This window comes from Thamnophis sirtalis, unplaced genomic scaffold (genome assembly GCF_051295495.1).
Source record: "Thamnophis sirtalis isolate CommonGarterSnake01/CBP01778 unplaced genomic scaffold, rThaSir2_p1.2 scaffold_12, whole genome shotgun sequence".
Taxonomy (NCBI): Eukaryota; Metazoa; Chordata; class Lepidosauria; order Squamata; family Natricidae; genus Thamnophis; species Thamnophis sirtalis.
In genome coordinates, this window is record NW_028261392.1 from 55,892,481 (window position 1) to 55,916,327 (window position 23,847).

A 23,847-nucleotide genomic window follows, 5' to 3' on the forward strand; every position below is an offset into this window, starting at 1 on the left:
ATGCTTAGAAAGCAACTTCAGAAATAAGTTATGGGAAATTGTACTTTAGCCCTAGGACAAATCCACGCGAGGGTTTTATACCCTATTTCAACTGGGTTTGAGAGGCAAGAGACATTTTCCCTGCACTGTAAATTTTAGCTGCAATACTGTAACGAAGAATATTGAAAACAAGTCCACACATTGCAGCTTGGTGGATGTTTTGGCAGAAGAAAAAAGAAACTTTGTTTGTAAAACAAAAGCTAGAGTTGCAAAAAAGTAAAAATCAAAATTTATGCAGTTTGTTGTAGAGGAAACAAAAATGAAATTGTTTTTGTGCAAGGCATAATATTTGTGATAGTCCACAATTTACTTCATGGTCAGCATTTAATCTCTACAAAATAAATACAAAAACTTTAACCATTCTACAACTGTTTGGGGAAGGGAAATGTTCTGCTGAGAAATGAATTCTGCTTTTTTTTTTAAGCAGCACCCTTTCCTAGTTCTTTTTTTTAAGTTTTTTATTTTTTTATTTTCAAAACAAACACAACACATAAAATCTTCCTTTTTTACATACTTTTTTTTTGTTTTGTTCTAAAGGTTTTATTTCTTTTAAAAAACTATTTAAAAAATTTAAAAAATTTAAAAAAATATTTCATCATTCGTCAATCATTAAAACATTGAAGTACAATTTTTTTGTATGCCCCCCTCCCTCCCCCCCCTCCCTCCTCCTCCTGCCCCCCCCCCCCCCCGACTTCCCAGAACACATACACGGTATGGATTTTTAACTAACACAGTCTAAAATCTATTGAGAAAAAAGAAATAAAGAAATTAATGACATTCTACATTGACCTTAGCTTTTTCTTGCTGAACTAACTTTAAACAATTTAAATCATTTCTGATCTTAAGCATAGGCTAACTGGAATTTCTTGGTCCCGTATTTATTTTGTATATAGTCAATCCATTTTTTCCAGTCTCGTTTATATCTCTCATTTGAGTGATCTTTAAGATATGCCGATATTTTAGCCATCTCGGCTAAGTTTGTGACTTTCAATGTCCATTCTTGGATTGTAGGCAAGTCTTCCTTCTTCCAGTATTGCGCCACCAACAGTCTTGCTACCGTTATTCTGCACCTAATAACGGCAGCAAGACCTTTTTTACATACTGTAGAAAGTGTATCAGTGGGTTACAAAAAACTTTCGTGCATCTCTTCCACAGTCATCAAGCATAATTTATATTAACTCAAGTATTTTAACTCAGATATTTATACATATTACCGTCATCATACCTCCATTTTCATTTGACTATAGTTGTTTAAATATCCTTCATCGTAAAATATATCAAGGTTTAATACATAACCATATACTGGCCTTTCATTTACTATTTCTAAAATCCTCCAGTAACACTAAATCCTTATATCCTATTCTAGCTAAACATCCATAATATTTAATAACAAAGTTTTCTATCCTTCTTTCCAAATCGCTGTTTACAATTTACATCTCATTTCCTTATATTGTACCGTACCCAAACATACATACATACATACATACATACATACATACATACATACCTTACCTAACCTACCTACCTACCTACCTACCTACCTACCTACATACATACATACATACATACATACATACATATTTATGCTGATAAATAAATAAAGGGAGACTAGTATAGATCTATTTCAAGCTATTTAGCTCTCATCAGCTAACATATATATATATATATATATATATATATATATATATATATATATATATATATATATATATATATATATATACATACATACATACATACATACATACATACATACATACATACATACATATATATATATATATATATATATATATATATATATGTTTTCTAAGGTTTTCGCGGGGGTTAGTATGTAGGTATTTGGTTATTCGGGTTTTCTCCCGCGTAAAATTGGAGGTGTCTTGGCATGACCTCCAATTTTACGTGGGGAAAAACTTGAATAACCAAAGACCTGAATGTATGTATGTATGTATGTATGTATGTATGTATGTATGTATGTATACGTTATTATCATTATCCCTCCTTTATTTGACTATATTCTGCATCATATTATTTTCCCCCTAGTAATTAAGACTTAACTAAATCTAACTTAATTTATTATTATTATTATTATTATACAATTGTATCACAGCGGCCAGTTGTTTCGCCGGATTTGGCATTGGTTACTATTCAGGCCCCACCCAGGGGCCTAGGACGCCATAACGTATTTTCGTAATATGCATGCAGATCCAAGCAGTGCGGCTTTTTGCATTTGACTGATGGTGATTTTGTCAATTTTTAACTGTTTTAAATGTAATTCCAGTGCTTTTGGAATAGCACCCAGTGTGCCAATTACCACTGGAATTATCATTGCTGGTTTGTGCCATAGTCGTTGAATTTCGATTTTTAAGTCCTGGTATCTTGCGATTTTTTCATGTTCCTTCTCGGCGACCCTGCTATCACCTGGTATTGCGATGTCTATGATTGTGACCTTATTTTTCTCAACCAGTGTGATGTCTGGTGTATTATGCGCCAGTATTTTGTTGGTTTGTATACGGAAATCCCACAAGATCTTGACCATCTGATTTTTGGTGACTTTTTCAGGCTGATGTTCCCACCAGTTTGTTGCTGTTTTAATATTATAATTTTTGCACAAATTCCAATGGATCATTTGTGCTACTGAATTGTGCCGCAATTTATAATCAGTCTGCGCGATTTTTTTACAGCAGCTGAGTATGTGATCAACAGTTTCATCATTATTATTATTATTATTATTATTATTATTATTATTATTATTATCCTTTATATATGACACAAAAGGATTTCTAATCTTCCTTTCATGGGTGCCATTCAATATTCATATCCAGTTGTTACTTATCATAAAACTAAACATTGTATACATTATTATCATTATCAATTATTTATTTAACTATATCTATTATCACTAAATTTCGCTAAGTTTAGCTAGACATAACCACATACCGGCATTTCATTTACTATTTCTAAAATCCTCCAATGACACTAAATCCTTATATCCTATACTAGCTAAACATCCATAATATTTAATAACAAAGTTTTCTATCCTTCTTTCCAAATCGCTGTGTACAATTTACATCTCATTTCCTTATATTGTACCCATACATATATATACGTTATTATCATTATCCCTCCTTTATTTTACTATATCCTGCATCATATCATTTTTCCCCCTAGTAATCAAAACTTAACTGAATCTAACTTAATTCTTTATTATTATTATTATTATTATTATTATTATTATTATTATTAAACAATTATATCACAGCGGCCAGTTGTTTCGCTGGATTTGGCATTGGTTACTAGTCTTATTATTATTAACCTTTATATATAATCCAAAAGGGTTTCTAATCTTTCTTTCATGGGTGCCATTCAATATTCATATCCAGTTATTACTTATCATAAAACTAAACATTGTATACATTATCATCATTATCAATTATTTATTTAACTATATCTACTATCACTAAATTTCGCTAAGTTTAGCTAGTTTTAAATTATACTCTTCCATCTATCAACCTGTATCTTTCCAGTAACAAAACAGTGTCATATCTTCTGCCCTTTGTGGCATCAATCCTCTAATCATCTTCTTAATCAGCTTTGTATGGACTCCTCTTAGCAACTCTTTGCTTATAAGATCTCTTATGTAATTTCGATGCCCTTCTTCTGTTTCCTTAATCTGTTTATCTTTGATTGTTGGTGGTGTTATCTAGGGATGTGCAGTCACTAGAGGCAAGGGAGGCGTGGCCTCACCAGTCATGAGGAAAAGAAAAAGAATTTTAAAGATTTTTTTTTAAATAATTAAAGCCAAGGTAGTTGCTGCCAGATTCACAGTGACTTGGAACAGTGCTTTGTGTTAACCATAGGAGGAGGCCAGAGAACTAGGGGCCTCCTGTGCATAAGGAATTTTTTGCCTTTTAAGAGATAACCAAGGGTTAATAAGCAAAAAATTCCTTATGCAAATGAGGCACGTATTCTCTCGCCTCCTGTAAAGGGCATTTTTGGAGGCTTTTTAGAGTTCTCTGGGAGCAACTAGCTCAGTCTGACAGAGCTCTGGCCTTTCATTAGGGGAGGGCAGGGGAGGGCAGGGCAGGGCAGGGAGAAGCAGAGTTGAAATCCTCTCTGAAACAGCTGGAAAAGGTGCGATATTTACAACATAAAAAACAAGGCATGTTTTGCAGAGAAAGCTTTTGAATGGAATTGGTCTTTTTTGTTTAAAGTTCTGGAAATTATGCACTTTGACAACAATTTTATTCAAGGAATTAAGTCAATATATACATCTCAGAAGGTTCAAATTATGATCAAGGGTAATCTAACTAAACCATGTTATATCCAGAAGGGGGCAAGATTACGTTGTGCTTTGTCCCTTTGGCTGTTTTATTTTGGCTCCTGAAGCATTGACCAGTCATGACCCATGAAAGGAGAGAGGAGGACATATGGAAAGTTCCATTCAGTTAGTTGCCTAACAACAGAGTAAAGAATCAGACAGTGGCAGTTTGCTGCAACAACATTCTGAGGAGTGACGGCCTACAGAACAGACTTGGCTCCCTCTCTGCTCTTAGCAGGAAAGGAGGGTTAGCTCAAATGTGATCCCTGTGTATTAATTTCACATGTGAACCTTCGACCCTTGGACTGGCTGACAACCCTGACTCTGCTCTTAAGCTTTGGACTGACTGTTGCATGCTCGTCTTTGGAAAACACGCTTTGTAGGATGAAATTCACCCCGAACATCCAGTTTCAGGAAGGGTTGGCAGAAATTCTGAAAGAGTTAGCAGAAACGGAGGATCCGGGCCCAATTCAACAATTCAGCTGTGCTTGCGGGTACTTATAACAACAAAATGTCAGTCTGAAAAGTCACAAACCTGCTGTCATAGAGATACGTTCAGGCAAACCAAGCCCTGTGTTTGGTGTTAATCCCTGCTTAAAAAGGTGTAGACTACTGGAGAGGATTCATTCTAGTCTTTTTGTTTCCTTCTTAGCCTTTTTTTTGAATGATGTGTAAATGTGATTTATCTCTTTGTGTCCATTGTTGGATGGCTCAATGTCTAGTGAAGAGAAGGACCAGGGGAGACATGATAGCAGTGTTCCAATATTGGAGGGGCTGCCACAGAGACAAGGGGGTCAAACTGTTTTCCAAGGTACCTGAAGGCCAGACAACAAATAATGGGTGGAAACTGAACAAGGAGAGATTCAACCTGGAAATAAGGAGACATTTTCTGACAGTGAGAACAATCAATCAATGGAATAGCTTACCTTAAGATGTTGTGGAAGCTTCATCACTGGAAGCTTTCAAGAAGGGACTCAACTGTCATCTGAGTAGAGTCTCCTGCTTGTGTGTGGGGGGGGAGGAGTTGAACTAGATGACCTACAAGGTCCCTTCCAACTGTGCTAATCTCTCTGAAAATCCCCGAGCATTTTTGGATTTGGCTTGGTCTAGGATGGTCAAAGTTTCCCAATTGAAAATATAGTTGAGTCTGTGTATGTCTTGTAAGATTAAGGGGTTTTTGTGTGTATGTGTCTTCTGACTGCCAGTTGGTGTTTATGGATGCAGTCTGTCTCTCTGTCCTACATAGCGGCTCTTATTCCACATGTTGTAGATGGCCTCTGGTTTTGTCTTCTTAAGCTACTTAGTTGATTTGTGTTTTATGGTGATGCACCGTAAACAACCTCAAGGAGCAACTGGAACAAACCCAAAAATGTTGACATTGTCATGGCTCCATCTCTAAGCCAAAAAACAAAATTCCAAATCAAACTACTCAAGCTAAACTCCAGAAAGAAAGAGATAAATGAGCCCAAATGAATAGTCAACATTCATCCAATTGACTATTCTCTACTGGAAAGCACAATATGCCAGGAAGGCCTCAACAACAACATACACAACGCTAATCGGTCAGAGTTTTTTGCCATTTAGGATCAGTCTTTAAAACCACAGAAATTCTTCCCCTGCAGATCCAAGTAAACAAAATGCAGGGAACCATACCAGAGGCCAAAAGAACCCAGAATCTGAACTCATTCACTTTAAGAGACTGATGTGGACACATATCTTATACACAATATGCCTGATGGGTCACTGCATAACATTAAAATATAAAAACCAACAAAACGATAGTAATTACAAACTGTACACCCTACGGTACCTGCAAAACCATTTCCTGCCCTCCACAACCACACCTTCTGGACTGTAGTCTCAACCTACCCCATGTATTGGGGAAAGAACCAGCTGTTTGTGGTCTCCTTATCACCCAGTAAGGGGATAGAGATAGGTTGCTGGATCTCATAATCCTCTTTCTCAGGGCAGGGCAGCTATGGGAAAGATGCGCTAACTAGGTTTCACTGGGTGACAACATCTAAGCGAGGGGGCCAAGAGGGACCCACCCTATTTGACATGGTCGGATGGGCATGTACCCTCAAAGAGAGGCACGTATCCTGGATCTGAGGATTTGTGGCTTGAAAAGTGATGCACAGGACTTTGTTTTGTGCCTAAGAAAAAACCAGAAAGTTTCCACAGCAAGACTAGCTGTATAGCCCGTTGCATGACTCCAACTGTGAAAGGACCAATTTGTGACAGACTGGGAGCATTCCTCTCAGTCCAAGCATGGCTGCAGGAGATAGCTCTGTGCAAAGGCAGTTACCAGCCGCTCCTGGAACAATAGTTGTGAATCCAGAGAAAACCCAAACTGCCTAGCGGCTGTCTCTTGGGGAGCCCCACTGAGAGCTAGGGTTGAGGTGGGTGGACCCCATTCTTCCCTATGGTGAAATGCAAAGCCTCCAAGCTCTGTGCAAGCATATGAATAGCATGGTCTGAGTGTCCAGTTTGTTGCTGCTCCTTTTTAATCCCAACAGTAGAGGTGAGGTCATTTGGCAGGAGAGGGTGTAGTACAGTATTATGTGGCCCTTTGCGAGCTCTTTTCTTTCAGCTTAACCTAGAATGAAAGGAACAAAAGGCTTTCTTTCCTGGGGCTCAAATACTAGCTGTCTTTGCTGTGGAATCAGCAAGCCAGCCCAGAACTCTGGTTTCTAGAAAAACGTCTTGGGAGGAAGGCTGCTCCAGGCATGGAGACGATGCACTCCGTGGAGAGAGCAGAGCCTGGGTTCTTCCCCCACAGACCAAGGGCCAAGGGCCTTCTGCTCCTCTCCAGCATCTTTCCTCAGACAGGGAGGTCACTGGGCAGAAAACCAAGCAAAGCTTCCTATCCTTGGCATTTGCCATAGTGTGACTTGATGGTTTGGTAGTGCTGCAGCCTGCTTCGGGCTGCCCACGCAAGGCCAGGCCCATTCTGGTGGACCGACCCAGATACCTTATGGGTACAGTTGATTTCTGGTGAGAGACTGTTTTACCAGAGATTCTGGTCTCTTGCCACAATTGCTTCTGAAAGTTTTTAAGGTCTCCTTTGTTTGATTGTAAATTTACTTTGTTATTGAAAGGAAATACATTTGATATGATAAATCAGATAGGTTTATGTGTCTGTCTGTGTGTATTTTTCACCAAGTATCAGGCAACGGCTCAGGAGCCGGATAAATGAGATAAGATATCCAAACACAATGAACACACCAGTTAATAAGGAGATTTCAGGCTTTATTAAGTACTTGCAGAAGGCAAATTAAATAGAAGAACCAATCAAGTCTTAGAAGACGTTTCCCTTCTCATCCAAGAAGCTTCTTCAGCTCTGATTGGATGGTGGGAAGGAGAGGATTGATATTCCTTGCAGACAGCTGGTCATTTGCATTCTTTTAGGGAGTTGTTGAGACCACTTGGATGTTTGCCTGATCCTCAGGATCACCACAGTAGTGCAAACGGCTGTGCAGTGTTTTGGGAACTGCTGAAAGGATTCCCGTAGTCTGCAATTTTTCTGGAAATCCATTCAGGCTGCCACACCTTCAGGTCCAAGGATCTCCGTCCAGCTGCTGGGAACCCCATAACCCCCTATAGTAATGATGATACTCAAAAGCCCTGAGTGTATAGCCCAGACTGTGGACCAGACCATGGTCTGTAACTGTCTGACGCGCATGGAAGTCTTGAGAGGTTTCCTGATAATGCACCTCTTCTCTTCCCCATAAGATGAATTGTTATGCCGGCAATGCTGCAGTCAAGGGACCCTCCTGATTTTGGTTCATTCCTTTTCACTTTCAAAGCTTTGTTTCTCTGTGCTCTACTGTTGTCTAGCCATTCTTGGCATTTTGGCATAAATTGTGCTTGTTCTTTGGCCCTTATTTCCTTTCCTTCCTCCATATCAATCTCTCCTTATTTCCTTTTCCTTTTTCCCTCCTCTCTCTTTCTTTTATCATCCCACTCAATTTAAGGCAGCATCTAGATAATCACAACTGTTGATGACAAAGGTTCCTTGATTATGAAGCTCATGTTGTAGTACCATAGTCCATTAAGGAAACAGTTTGCCACTCGCTCCAAAAAGGCCCAAGAAGTTCTGGAAAACCCAAAGAATAAATACTTGCTGATACATTTCCAGTTTGTTCATTTAGTCATCTTGATCGCAGACCTCATGCTACTGCTTCTCATATTGCACGATTTCTTCAGGCATTTTCTCTGGATTCCTTATTTCCTTTCCTTCCTCCATATCAATCTCTCCATATTTCCTTTTTCTTTTTCCCTCCTCTCTCTTTCTTTTATCCTCCCACTCAACTTAAGGGAGCATCTAGATAATCAAAATTCTTGATGACAAGGGTTCATTGGTTATGAAGCTCATGTAACAGCCGAGGTGGCGCAGTGGTTAGGGTGCAGTACTGCAGGCCACTTCAGCTGACTGTTATCTGCAGTTCAAATCTCACCGGCTCAAGGTTCACTCAGCCTTCCATCCTTCCGAGGTGGGTGAAATGAGGATCCAGACTGTGGGGGCGATATGCTGACTCTGTAAACCGCTTAGAGAGGGCTTAAAGCCCTATGAAGTGGTATATAAGTCTAACTGTTGTTGTTATTGCTATTGCTATGTTGGAATACCGTAGTCCATTACTAAAACAGTATGTCACTCACTTCATAAAGGCCCAGTAAGTGCTGGAAAACCAAAAGAATAAATACTTGCTGATTCATTTCCAGTTTGTTCATTTAATCATCTTGATCGCAGTAACACTAGAAGCAGCAGAAATGAGAGACAAGTATATATCAAGATGGAATGGATGGGGAGTTTCAGGCCCTCCCTCATGGAAGTCATTTAAGGGTATCTCAAACTACTCATTCACCTATTACTTGGATTCTTCAGGGCATTTTCTCTGGATTCCTAGAGCCATTCCTCCAGATTGTTTCTGGCTTCTTCTGGGGATTCGTGACTGAGTTTTTGCAGAGATGATTGTAGCTATACTTGCATATCTGTTATGGATGCAGTAGAACCAGACTGTCTGGAACTTGCTAAAGATGTTTGAAGCCATCCATCCATCCTTCAATTTCTTTCAGAGCAAGCAGGTTCTACCCAAATGACTCTCTCCTTCATCTTTCCCATGCTTATTTTTGATTCCTTAGATTATTTGAGATCCTGGATGTCCTTAATAGATGCTTCAAGCCATTCCTGAGGACCTAGATGGGATGCTTCACGGCCCTTCCTCTTTAAAGCTGTTTAGAGATTCTTCAAGCCATTGTTGGCATCTATTTTGTATGTTGTAGGACCTTTTCCAAGTTTTTCAGGGATCGCTGAAGCCATTTTTGAAGAAGTGGTATAGGTTCTTCAGAAAATGCCAAGCTTTCTAAGGATCCTTGTAGCCATTGTAATATATTTTCCACGGTTCCTTCAGAACATTGTTTCTTGAGGTTCTGTATTGATTTTTCAAAGCGTCTCTTCCATAGGCTTTCTCAAGACTCTGACTGGACTTTTGCCACCAAAAAACAAGTAGATAAAAAGGGGAAACAAAAAGAAGGCCTTCCAGAAGTTGTTTTCCTTTCACTTTCTTTCTCTTCGTATCATTCCTGACTTTTCTTTTCTTTTTTTCATATCAACTCATTTCTTTTCAAGGTTCTTTCCAACCATATAATAATACAGTATCGTCTTTGGCCAGTAGATGGGGTCTCAACTGTTACTTTGGGTACCAAGATGAGGGAGACCTCTAACAGCTGATTATCAAAGTTCAACAAAAAGAAAAAAACATTCTTTTTACAATTTCTTCTAACACTCAAACAATATTGCAGGCAAATCAAAGTCACTTTTAAAAGGCAACAAAATTCCAATTCAGTCTTTCTATATCGTAAAACTTCATATTCTTCCATCCAAATGTGATTTCTCTTTTGGGTCTTATAATTTATCTCCGTGTATTAAGTTGCCACTTTGGAGACTTTTAAAACTTCTTTTATTTAGGTGGGTCTCTAATTTGAAAAACTTCTCACCCAGTTCCAATCCTCTTTTCACACACCACTCCAGCTCGGTTGCTCCAGCTTTATTCCAGTCATAACGGCTGTCCTTCTTCTCCACCCGTCGGGAGGGCTCCTGGGATCAAGCAGGAGAGCTGCTTTTCTCCTGGAAACAACAAGTAATCCCTCGCTTCTTCGCTACCTCTCCAGGGTGACCATAAAGACCTCCTATCAGAGTAGAATCAGCCGGGATATGTGGAACACCCAAATGTAAGTCCACAATAGTTAAAATTGTTGATGACAAGGGTTCATCCTTCAGTTTCTTTCAGAGCAAGCAGGTTCTACCCAAATCTCTCTCTCCTTCGTCTTTCCCATGCTTCTTTTTGATTCCTTAGATTATTTGAGATCCTGGATGTCCTTAATAGATGCTTCAAGCCATCCCTGAGGACCTAGATGGGATGCTTCACGGTCCTTCCTCTTTGAAGCTGTTTAGAGATTCTTCAAGCCATTGTTGGCATCTATTTTGTATGTTGTAGGACCTTTTCCAAGTTTTTCAGGGATTGCTGAAAACATTTTTGAATAAGTGGTATAGGTTCTTCAGAAAATGCAAAGCTTTCTAAGGATCCTTGAAGCCATTGAAATATATTTTCCACGGTTCCTTCAGAACATTGCTTCTTGAGGTTCTGTATTGATTTTTCAAAGCATCTCTTCCGTAGGCTTTCTCAAGACTCTGACTGGACCTTTGCCACCAAAAAACAAGTAGATAAAAAGGGGAAACAAAAAGAAGGCCTTCCAGAAGTTGTTTTCCTTTCACTTTCTTTCTCTTCGTATCATTCCTGACTTTTTTTTCTTTTTTTCATATCAACTCATTTCTTTTCAAGGTTCTTTCCAACCATATAATAATACAGTATCGTCTTTGGCCAGTAGATGGGGTCTCAACTGTTACTTTGGGTACCAAGATCAGGGAGACCTCTAACAGCTGATTATCAAAGTTCAACAAAAAGAAAAAAACATTCTTTTTACAATTTCTTCTAACACTCAAACAATATTGCAGGCAAATCAAAGTCACTTTTAAAAGGCAACAAAATTCCAATTCAGTCTTTCTATATCGTAAAACTTCATATTCTTCCATCCAAATGTGATTTCTCTTTTGGGTCTTATAATTTATCTCCGTGTATTAAGTTGCCACTTTGGAGACTTTTAAAACTTCTTTTATTTAGGTGGGTCTCTAATTTGAAAAACTTCTCACCCAGTTCCAATCCTCTTTTCACACACCACTCCAGCTCGGTTGCTCCAGCTTTATTCCAGTCATAACGGCTGTCCTTCTTCTCCACCCGTCGGGAGGGCTCCTGGGATCAAGCAGGAGAGCTGCTTTTCTCCCGGAAACAACAAGTAATCCCTCGCTTCTTCGCTACCTCTCCAGGGTGACCATAAAGACCTCCTATCAGAGTAGAATCAGCCGGGATATGTGGAACACCCAAATGTAAGTCCACAATAGTTAAAATTGTTGATGACAAGGGTTCATCCTTCAGTTTCTTTCAGAGCAAGCAGGTTCTATCCAAATCTCTCTCTCCTTCGTCTTTCCCATGCTTCTTTTTGATTCCTTAGATTATTTGAGATCCTGGATGTCCTTAATAGATGCTTCAAGCCATTCCTGAGGACCTAGATGGGATGCTTCACGGTCCTTCCTCTTTGAAGCTGTTTAGAGATTCTTCAAGCCATTGTTGGCATCTATTTTGTATGTTGTAGGACCTTTTCCAAGTTTTTCAGGGATTGCTGAAACCATTTTTGAAGAAGTGGTATAGGTTCTTCAGAAAATGCCAAGCTTTCTAAGGATCCTTGAAGCCATTGTAATATATTTTCCACGGTTCCTTCAGAACATTGTTTCTTGAGGTTCTCTATTGATTTTTCAAAGCGTCCCTTCCATAGGCTTTCTCAAGACTCTGACTGGACTTTTGCCACAAAAAAACAAGTAGATAAAAAGGGGAAACAAAAAGAAGGCCTTCCAGAAGTTGTTTTCCTTTCACTTTCTTTCTCTTCTTATCATTCCTGACTTTTCTTTTCTTTTGTTCATATCAACTCATTTCTTTTCAAGGTTCTTTCCAACCATATAATAATACAGTATCGTCTTTGGCCAGTAGATGGGGTCTCAACTGTTACTTTGGGTACCAAGATCAGGGAGACCTCTAACAGCTGATTATCAAAGTTCAACAAAAAGAAAAAAACATTCTTTTTTCAATTTCTTCTAACACTCAAACAATATTGCAGGCAAATCAAAGTCACTTTTAAAAGGCAACAAAATTCCAATTCAGTCTTTCTATATCGTAAAACTTCATATTCTTCCATCCAAATGTGATTTCTCTTTTGGGTCTTATAATTTATCTCCGTGTATTAAGTTGCCACTTTGGAGACTTTTAAAACTTCTTTTATTTAGGTGAGTCTCTAATTTGAAAAACTTCTCACCCAGTTCCAATCCTCTTTTCACACACCACTCCAGCTCGGTTGCTCCAGCTTTATTCCAGTCATAACGGCTGTCCTGCTTCTCCACCCGTCGGGAGGGCTCCTGGGATCAAGCAGGAGAGCTGCTTTTCTCCCGGAAACAACAAGTAATCCCTCGCTTCTTCGTTACCTCTCCAGGGTGACCATAAAGACCTCCTATCAGAGTAGAATCAGCCGGGATATGTGGAACACCCAAATGTAAGTCCACAATAGTTAAAATTGTTGATGACAAGGGTTCATCCTTCAGTTTCTTTCAGAGCAAGCAGGTTCTACCCAAATCACTCTCTCCTTCGTCTTTCCCATGCTTATTTTTGATTCCTTAGATTATTTGAGATCCTGGATGTCCTTAATAGATGCTTCAAGACATTCCTGAGGACCTAGATGGGATGCTTCACGGTCCTTCCTCTTTGAAGCTGTTTAGAGATTCTTCAAGCCATTGTTGGCATCTATTTTGTATGTTGTAGGACCTTTTCCAAGTTTTTCAGGGATCGCTGAAGCCATTTTTGAAGAAGTGGTATAGGTTCTTCAGAAAATGCCAAGCTTTCTAAGGATCCTTGAAGCCATTGTAATATATTTTCCACGGTTCCTTCAGAACATTGTTTCTTGAGGTTCTCTATTGATTTTTCAAAGCGTCTCTTCCATAGGCTTTCTCAAGACTCTGACTGGACTTTTGCCACAAAAAAACAAGTAGATAAAAAGGGGAAACAAAAAGAAGGCCTTCCAGAAGTTGTTTTCCTTTCACTTTCTTTCTCTTCTTATCATTCCTGACTTTTCTTTTCTTTTTTTCATATCAACTCATTTCTTTTCAAGGTTCTTTCCAACCATATAATAATACAGTATCGTCTTTGGCCAGTAGATGGGGTCTCAACTGTTACTTTGGGTACCAAGATCAGGGAGACCTCTAACAGCTGATTATCAAAGTTCAACAAAAAGAAAAAAACATTCTTTTTACAATTTCTTCTAACACTCAAACAATATTGCAGGCAAATCAAAGTCACTTTTAAAAGGCAACAAAATTCCAATTCAGTCTTTCTATATCGTAAAACTTCATATTCTTCCATCCAAATGTGATTTCTCTTTTGGGTCTTATAATTTATCTCCGTGTATTAAGTTGCCACTTTGGAGACTTTTAAAACTTCTTTTATTTAGGTGGGTCTCTAATTTGAAAAACTTCTCACCCAGTTCCAATCCTCTTTTCACACACCACTCCAGCTCGGTTGCTCCAGCTTTATTCCAGTCATAATGGCTGTCCTTCTTCTCCACCCGTCGGGAGGGCTCCTGGGATCAAGCAGGAGAGCTGCTTTTCTCCCGGAAACAACAAGTAATCCCTCGCTTCTTCGCTACCTCTCCAGGGTGACCACAAAGACCTCCTATCAGAGTAGAATCAGCCGGGATATGTGGAACACCCAAATGTAAGTCCACAATAGTTAAAATTGTTGATGACAAGGGTTCATCCTTCAGTTTCTTTCAGAGCAAGCAGGTTCTATCCAAATCTCTCTCTCCTTCGTCTTTCCCATGCTTCTTTTTGATTCCTTAGATTATTTGAGATCCTGGATGTCCTTAATAGATGCTTCAAGCCATTCCTGAGGACCTAGATGGGATGCTTCACGGTCCTTCCTCTTTGAAGCTGTTTAGAGATTCTTCAAGCCATTGTTGGCATCTATTTTGTATGTTGTAGGACCTTTTCCAAGTTTTTCAGGGATTGCTGAAACCATTTTTGAAGAAGTGGTATAGGTTCTTCAGAAAATGCCAAGCTTTCTAAGGATCCTTGAAGCCATTGTAATATATTTTCCACGGTTCCTTCAGAACATTGTTTCTTGAGGTTCTCTATTGATTTTTCAAAGCGTCCCTTCCATAGGCTTTCTCAAGACTCTGACTGGACTTTTGCCACAAAAAAACAAGTAGATAAAAAGGGGAAACAAAAAGAAGGCCTTCCAGAAGTTGTTTTCCTTTCACTTTCTTTCTCTTCTTATCATTCCTGACTTTTCTTTTCTTTTTTTCATATCAACTCATTTCTTTTCAAGGTTCTTTCCAACCATATAATAATACAGTATCGTCTTTGGCCAGTAGATGGGGTCTCAACTGTTACTTTGGGTACCAAGATCAGGGAGACCTCTAACAGCTGATTATCAAAGTTCAACAAAAAGAAAAAAACATTCTTTTTACAATTTCTTCTAACACTCAAACAATATTGCAGGCAAATCAAAGTCACTTTTAAAAGGCAACAAAATTCCAATTCAGTCTTTCTATATCGTAAAACTTCATATTCTTCCATCCAAATGTGATTTCTCTTTTGGATCTTATAATTTATCTCCGTGTATTAAGTTGCCACTTTGGAGACTTTTCAAACTTCTTTTATTTAGGTGGGTCTCTAATTTGAAAAACTTCTCACCCAGTTCCAATACTCTTTACACACACCACTCCAGCTCGGTTGCTCCAGCTTTATTCCAGTCATAACGGCTGTCCTTCTTCTCCACCCGTCGGGAGGGCTCCTGGGATCAAGCAGGAGAGCTGCTTTTCTCCCGGAAACAACAAGTAATCCCTCGCTTCTTCGCTACCTCTCCAGGGTGACCATAAAGACCTCCTATCAGAGTAGAATCAGCCGGGATATGTGGAACACCCAAATGTAAGTCCACAATAGTTAAAATTGTTGATGACAAGGGTTCATCCTTCAGTTTATTTCAGAGCAAGCAGGTTCTACCCAAATCACTCTCTCCTTCGTCTTTCCCATGCTTATTTTTGATTCCTTAGATTATTTGAGATCCTGGATGTCCTTAATAGATGCTTCAAGCCATTCCTGAGGACCTAGATGGGATGCTTCACGGTCCTTCCTCTTTGAAGCTGTTTAGAGATTCTTCAAGCCATTGTTGGCATCTATTTTGTATGTTGTAGGAACTTTTCCAGGTTTTTTAGGGATTGCTGAAGCCATTTTTGAAGAAGTGGTATAGGTTCTTCAGAAAATGCAAAGTTTTCTAAGGATCCTTGAAGCCATTGAAATATATTTTCCATGGTTCCTTCAGAACATTGCTTCTTGAGGTTCTCTATTGATTTTTCAAAGCGTCTCTTCCATAGGCTTTCTCAAGGCTCTGACTGGACTTTTGCCACCAAAAAACAAATAGATAAAAAAGGGGAAACAAAAAGAAGGCCTTCCAGAAGTTGTTTTTTTTCACTTTCTTTCTCTTCTTATCATTCCTGACTTTTCTTTTCTTTTTTTTCATATCAACTCATTTCTTTTCAAGGTTCTTTCCAACCATATAATAATACAGTATCGTCTTTGGCCAGTAGATGGGGTCTCAACTGTTACTTTGGGTACCAAGATCAGGGAGACCTCTAACAGCTGATTATCAAAGTTCAACAAAAAGAAAAAAACATTCTTTTTACAATTTCTTCTAACACTCAAACAATATTGCAGGCAAATCAAAGTCACTTTTAAAAGGCAACAAAATTCCAATTCAGTCTTTCTATATCGTAAAACTTCATATTCTTCCATCCAAATGTGATTTCTCTTTTGGGTCTTATAATTTATCTCCGTGTATTAAGTTGCCACTTTGGAGACTTTTCAAACTTCTTTTATTTAGGTGGGTCTCTAATTTGAAAAACTTCTCACCCAGTTCCAATCCTCTTTTCACACACCACTCCAGCTCGGTTGCTCCAGCTTTATTCCAGTCATAACGGCTGTCCTTCTTCTCCACCCGTCGGGAGGGCTCCTGGGATCAAGCAGGAGAGCTGCTTTTCTCCCGGAAACAACAACTAATCCCTCGCTTCTTCGCTACCTCTCCAGGGTGACCATAAAGACCTCCTATCAGAGTAGAATCAGCCGGGATATGTGGAACACCCAAATGTAAGTCCACAATAGTTAAAATTGTTGATGACAAGGGTTCATCCTTCAGTTTCTTTCAGAGCAAGCAGGTTCTATCCAAATCTCTCTCTCCTTCGTCTTTCCCATGCTTCTTTTTGATTCCTTAGATTATTTGAGATCCTGGATGTCCTTAATAGATGCTTCAAGCCATTCCTGAGGACCTAGATGGGATGCTTCACGGTCCTTCCTCTTTGAAGCTGTTTAGAGATTCTTCAAGCCATTGTTGGCATCTATTTTGTATGTTGTAGGACCTTTTCCAAGTTTTTCAGGGATTGCTGAAACCATTTTTGAAGAAGTGGTATAGGTTCTTCAGAAAATGCCAAGCTTTCTAAGGATCCTTGAAGCCATTGTAATATATTTTCCACGGTTCCTTCAGAACATTGTTTCTTGAGGTTCTCTATTGATTTTTCAAAGCGTCCCTTCCATAGGCTTTCTCAAGACTCTGACTGGACTTTTGCCACAAAAAAACAAGTAGATAAAAAGGGGAAACAAAAAGAAGGCCTTCCAGAAGTTGTTTTCCTTTCACTTTCTTTCTCTTCTTATCATTCCTGACTTTTCTTTTCTTTTGTTCATATCAACTCATTTCTTTTCAAGGTTCTTTCCAACCATATAATAATACAGTATCGTCTTTGGCCAGTAGATGGGGTCTCAACTGTTACTTTGGGTACCAAGATCAGGGAGACCTCTAACAGCTGATTATCAAAGTTCAACAAAAAGAAAAAAACATTCTTTTTACAATTTCTTCTAACACTCAAACAATATTGCAGGCAAATCAAAGTCACTTTTAAAAGGCAACAAAATTCCAATTCAGTCTTTCTATATCGTAAAACTTCATATTCTTCCATCCAAATGTGATTTCTCTTTTGGATCTTATAATTTATCTCCGTGTATTAAGTTGCCACTTTGGAGACTTTTCAAACTTCTTTTATTTAGGTGGGTCTCTAATTTGAAAAACTTCTCACCCAGTTCCAAACCTCTTTACACACACCACTCCAGCTCGGTTGCTCCAGCTTTATTCCAGTCATAACGGCTGTCCTTCTTCTCCACCCGTCGGGAGGGCTCCTGGGATCAAGCAGGAGAGCTGCTTTTCTCCCGGAAACAACAAGTAATCCCTCGCTTCTTCGCTACCTCTCCAGGGTGACCATAAAGACCTCCTATCAGAGTAGAATCAGCCGGGATATGTGGAACACCCAAATGTAAGTCCACAATAGTTAAAATTGTTGATGACAAGGGTTCATCCTTCAGTTTATTTCAGAGCAAGCAGGTTCTACCCAAATCACTCTCTCCTTCGTCTTTCCCATGCTTATTTTTGATTCCTTAGATTATTTGAGATCCTGGATGTCCTTAATAGATGCTTCAAGCCATTCCTGAGGACCTAGATGGGATGCTTCACGGTCCTTCCTCTTTGAAGCTGTTTAGAGATTCTTCAAGCCATTGTTGGCATCTATTTTGTATGTTGTAGGAACTTTTCCAGGTTTTTTAGGGATTGCTGAAGCCATTTTTGAAGAAGTGGTATAGGTTCTTCAGAAAATGCAAAGTTTTCTAAGGATCCTTGAAGCCATTGAAATATATTTTCCATGGTTCCTTCAGAACATTGCTTCTTGAGGTTCTCTATTGATTTTTCAAAGCGTCTCTTCCATAGGCTTTCTCAAGGCTCTGACTGGACTTTTGCCACCAAAAAACAAATAGATAAAAAAGGGGAAACAAAAAGAAGGCCTTCCAGAAGTTGTTTTTTTTCACTTTCTTTCTCTTCTTATCATTCCTGACTTTTCTTTTCTTTTTTTTCATATCAACTCATTTCTTTTCAAGGTTCTTTCCAACCATATAATAATACAGTATCGTCTTTGGCCAGTAGATGGGGTCTCAACTGTTATTTTGGGTACCAAGATCAGGGAGACCTCTAACAGCTGATTATCAAAGTTCAACAAAAAGAAAAAAACATTCTTTTTTCAATTTCTTCTAACACTCAAACAATATTGCAGGCAAATCAAAGTCACTTTTAAAAGGCAACAAAATTCCAATTCAGTCTTTCTATATCGTAAAACTTCATATTCTTCCATCCAAATGTGATTTCTCTTTTGGGTCTTATAATTTATCTCCGTGTATTAAGTTGCCACTTTGGAGACTTTTAAAACTTCTTTTATTTAGGTGAGTCTCTAATTTGAAAAACTTCTCACCCAGTTCCAATCCTCTTTTCACACACCACTCCAGCTCGGTTGCTCCAGCTTTATTCCAGTCATAACGGCTGTCCTGCTTCTCCACCCGTCGGGAGGGCTCCTGGGATCAAGCAGGAGAGCTGCTTTTCTCCCGGAAACAACAAGTAATCCCTCGCTTCTTCGTTACCTCTCCAGGGTGACCATAAAGACCTCCTATCAGAGTAGAATCAGCCGGGATATGTGGAACACCCAAATGTAAGTCCACAATAGTTAAAATTGTTGATGACAAGGGTTCATCCTTCAGTTTCTTTCAGAGCAAGCAGGTTCTACCCAAATCACTCTCTCCTTCGTCTTTCCCATGCTTATTTTTGATTCCTTAGATTATTTGAGATCCTGGATGTCCTTAATAAATGCTTCAAGACATTCCTGAGGACCTAGATGGGATGCTTCACGGTCCTTCCTCTTTGAAGCTGTTTAGAGATTCTTCAAGCCATTGTTGGCATCTATTTTGTATGTTGTAGGACCTTTTCCAAGTTTTTCAGGGATCGCTGAAGCCATTTTTGAAGAAGTGGTATAGGTTCTTCAGAAAATGCCAACCTTTCTAAGGATCCTTGAAGCCATTGTAATATATTTTCCACGGTTCCTTCAGAACATTGTTTCTTGAGGTTCTCTATTGATTTTTCAAAGCGTCTCTTCCATAGGCTTTCTCAAGACTCTGACTGGACTTTTGCCACCAAAAAACAAGTAGATAAAAAGGGGAAACAAAAAGAAGGCCTTCCAGAAGTTGTTTTCCTTTCACTTTCTTTCTCTTCTTATCATTCCTGACTTTTCTTTTCTTTTTTTCATATCAACTCATTTCTTTTCAAGGTTCTTTCCAACCATATAATAATACAGTATCGTCTTTGGCCAGTAGATGGGGTCTCAACTGTTACTTTGGGTACCAAGATCAGGGAGACCTCTAACAGCTGATTATCAAAGTTCAACAAAAAGAAAAAAACATTCTTTTTACAATTTCTTCTAACACTCAAACAATATTGCAGGCAAATCAAAGTCACTTTTAAAAGGCAACAAAATTCCAATTCAGTCTTTCTATATCGTAAAACTTCATATTCTTCCATCCAAATGTGATTTCTCTTTTGGGTCTTATAATTTATCTCCGTGTATTAAGTTGCCACTTTGGAGACTTTTAAAACTTCTTTTATTTAGGTGGGTCTCTAATTTGAAAAACTTCTCACCCAGTTCCAATCCTCTTTTCACACACCACTCCAGCTCGGTTGCTCCAGCTTTATTCCAGTCATAATGGCTGTCCTTCTTCTCCACCCGTCGGGAGGGCTCCTGGGATCAAGCAGGAGAGCTGCTTTTCTCCCGGAAACAACAAGTAATCCCTCGCTTCTTCGCTACCTCTCCAGGGTGACCACAAAGACCTCCTATCAGAGTAGAATCAGCCGGGATATGTGGAACACCCAAATGTAAGTCCACAATAGTTAAAATTGTTGATGACAAGGGTTCATCCTTCAGTTTCTTTCAGAGCAAGCAGGTTCTATCCAAATCTCTCTCTCCTTCGTCTTTCCCATGCTTCTTTTTGATTCCTTAGATTATTTGAGATCCTGGATGTCCTTAATAGATGCTTCAAGCCATTCCTGAGGACCTAGATGGGATGCTTCACGGTCCTTCCTCTTTGAAGCTGTTTAGAGATTCTTCAAGCCATTGTTGGCATCTATTTTGTATGTTGTAGGACCTTTTCCAAGTTTTTCAGGGATTGCTGAAACCATTTTTGAAGAAGTGGTATAGGTTCTTCAGAAAATGCCAAGCTTTCTAAGGATCCTTGAAGCCATTGTAATATATTTTCCACGGTTCCTTCAGAACATTGTTTCTTGAGGTTCTCTATTGATTTTTCAAAGCGTCCCTTCCATAGGCTTTCTCAAGACTCTGACTGGACTTTTGCCACAAAAAAACAAGTAGATAAAAAGGGGAAACAAAAAGAAGGCCTTCCAGAAGTTGTTTTCCTTTCACTTTCTTTCTCTTCTTATCATTCCTGACTTTTCTTTTCTTTTTTTCATATCAACTCATTTCTTTTCAAGGTTCTTTCCAACCATATAATAATACAGTATCGTCTTTGGCCAGTAGATGGGGTCTCAACTGTTACTTTGGGTACCAAGATCAGGGAGACCTCTAACAGCTGATTATCAAAGTTCAACAAAAAGAAAAAAACATTCTTTTTACAATTTCTTCTAACACTCAAACAATATTGCAGGCAAATCAAAGTCACTTTTAAAAGGCAACAAAATTCCAATTCAGTCTTTCTATATCGTAAAACTTCATATTCTTCCATCCAAATGTGATTTCTCTTTTGGATCTTATAATTTATCTCCGTGTATTAAGTTGCCACTTTGGAGACTTTTCAAACTTCTTTTATTTAGGTGGGTCTCTAATTTGAAAAACTTCTCACCCAGTTCCAATACTCTTTACACACACCACTCCAGCTCGGTTGCTCCAGCTTTATTCCAGTCATAACGGCTGTCCTTCTTCTCCACCCGTCGGGAGGGCTCCTGGGATCAAGCAGGAGAGCTGCTTTTCTCCCGGAAACAACAAGTAATCCCTCGCTTCTTCGCTACCTCTCCAGGGTGACCATAAAGACCTCCTATCAGAGTAGAATCAGCCGGGATATGTGGAACACCCAAATGTAAGTCCACAATAGTTAAAATTGTTGATGACAAGGGTTCATCCTTCAGTTTATTTCAGAGCAAGCAGGTTCTACCCAAATCACTCTCTCCTTCGTCTTTCCCATGCTTATTTTTGATTCCTTAGATTATTTGAGATCCTGGATGTCCTTAATAGATGCTTCAAGCCATTCCTGAGGACCTAGATGGGATGCTTCACGGTCCTTCCTCTTTGAAGCTGTTTAGAGATTCTTCAAGCCATTGTTGGCATCTATTTTGTATGTTGTAGGAACTTTTCCAGGTTTTTTAGGGATTGCTGAAGCCATTTTTGAAGAAGTGGTATAGGTTCTTCAGAAAATGCAAAGTTTTCTAAGGATCCTTGAAGCCATTGAAATATATTTTCCATGGTTCCTTCAGAACATTGCTTCTTGAGGTTCTCTATTGATTTTTCAAAGCGTCTCTTCCATAGGCTTTCTCAAGGCTCTGACTGGACTTTTGCCACCAAAAAACAAATAGATAAAAAAGGGGAAACAAAAAGAAGGCCTTCCAGAAGTTGTTTTTTTTCACTTTCTTTCTCTTCTTATCATTCCTGACTTTTCTTTTCTTTTTTTTCATATCAACTCATTTCTTTTCAAGGTTCTTTCCAACCATATAATAATACAGTATCGTCTTTGGCCAGTAGATGGGGTCTCAACTGTTATTTTGGGTACCAAGATCAGGGAGACCTCTAACAGCTGATTATCAAAGTTCAACAAAAAGAAAAAAACATTCTTTTTTCAATTTCTTCTAACACTCAAACAATATTGCAGGCAAATCAAAGTCACTTTTAAAAGGCAACAAAATTCCAATTCAGTCTTTCTATATCGTAAAACTTCATATTCTTCCATCCAAATGTGATTTCTCTTTTGGGTCTTATAATTTATCTCCGTGTATTAAGTTGCCACTTTGGAGACTTTTAAAACTTCTTTTATTTAGGTGAGTCTCTAATTTGAAAAACTTCTCACCCAGTTCCAATCCTCTTTTCACACACCACTCCAGCTCGGTTGCTCCAGCTTTATTCCAGTCATAACGGCTGTCCTGCATCTCCACCCGTCGGGAGGGCTCCTGGGATCAAGCAGGAGAGCTGCTTTTCTCCCGGAAACAACAAGTAATCCCTCGCTTCTTCGTTACCTCTCCAGGGTGACCATAAAGACCTCCTATCAGAGTAGAATCAGCCGGGATATGTGGAACACCCAAATGTAAGTCCACAATAGTTAAAATTGTTGATGACAAGGGTTCATCCTTCAGTTTCTTTCAGAGCAAGCAGGTTCTACCCAAATCACTCTCTCCTTCGTCTTTCCCATGCTTATTTTTGATTCCTTAGATTATTTGAGATCCTGGATGTCCTTAATAGATGCTTCAAGCCATTCCTGAGGACCTAGATGGGATGCTTCACGGTCCTTCCTCTTTGAAGCTGTTTAGAGATTCTTCAAGCCATTGTTGGCATCTATTTTGTATGTTGTAGGACCTTTTCCAAGTTTTTCAGGGATCGCTGAAGCCATTTTTGAAGAAGTGGTATAGGTTCTTCAGAAAATGCCAAGCTTTCTAAGGATCCTTGAAGCCATTGTAATATATTTTCCACGGTTCCTTCAGAACATTGTTTCTTGAGGTTCTCTATTGATTTTTCAAAGCGTCTCTTCCATAGGCTTTCTCAAGACTCTGACTGGACTTTTGCCACCAAAAAACAAGTAGATAAAAAGGGGAAACAAAAAGAAGGCCTTCCAGAAGTTGTTTTCCTTTCACTTTCTTTCTCTTCTTATCATTCCTGACTTTTCTTTTCTTTTTTTCATATCAACTCATTTCTTTTCAAGGTTCTTTCCAACCATATAATAATACAGTATCGTCTTTGGCCAGTAGATGGGGTCTCAACTGTTACTTTGGGTACCAAGATCAGGGAGACCTCTAACAGCTGATTATCAAAGTTCAACAAAAAGAAAAAAACATTCTTTTTACAATTTCTTCTAACACTCAAACAATATTGCAGGCAAATCAAAGTCACTTTTAAAAGGCAACAAAATTCCAATTCAGTCTTTCTATATCGTAAAACTTCATATTCTTCCATCCAAATGTGATTTCTCTTTTGGGTCTTATAATTTATCTCCGTGTATTAAGTTGCCACTTTGGAGACTTTTCAAACTTCTTTTATTTAGGTGGGTCTCTAATTTGAAAAACTTCTCACCCAGTTCCAATCCTCTTTTCACACACCACTCCAGCTCGGTTGCTCCAGCTTTATTCCAGTCATAACGGCTGTCCTGCTTCTCCACCCGTCGGGAGGGCTCCTGGGATCAAGCAGGAGAGCTGCTTTTCTCC

General features: G+C 38.9%; 1 protein-coding gene across 1 annotated transcript in view; it reads left to right on the forward strand.

Annotated features, from left to right (window-relative positions):
* LOC106549176 (dimethylaniline monooxygenase [N-oxide-forming] 4) overlaps nucleotides 1–23,847 on the forward strand; it is a 103,346-nt gene that overhangs the window by 582 nt on the left and 78,917 nt on the right. The gene's annotated exons all lie outside the window — the stretch shown is intronic.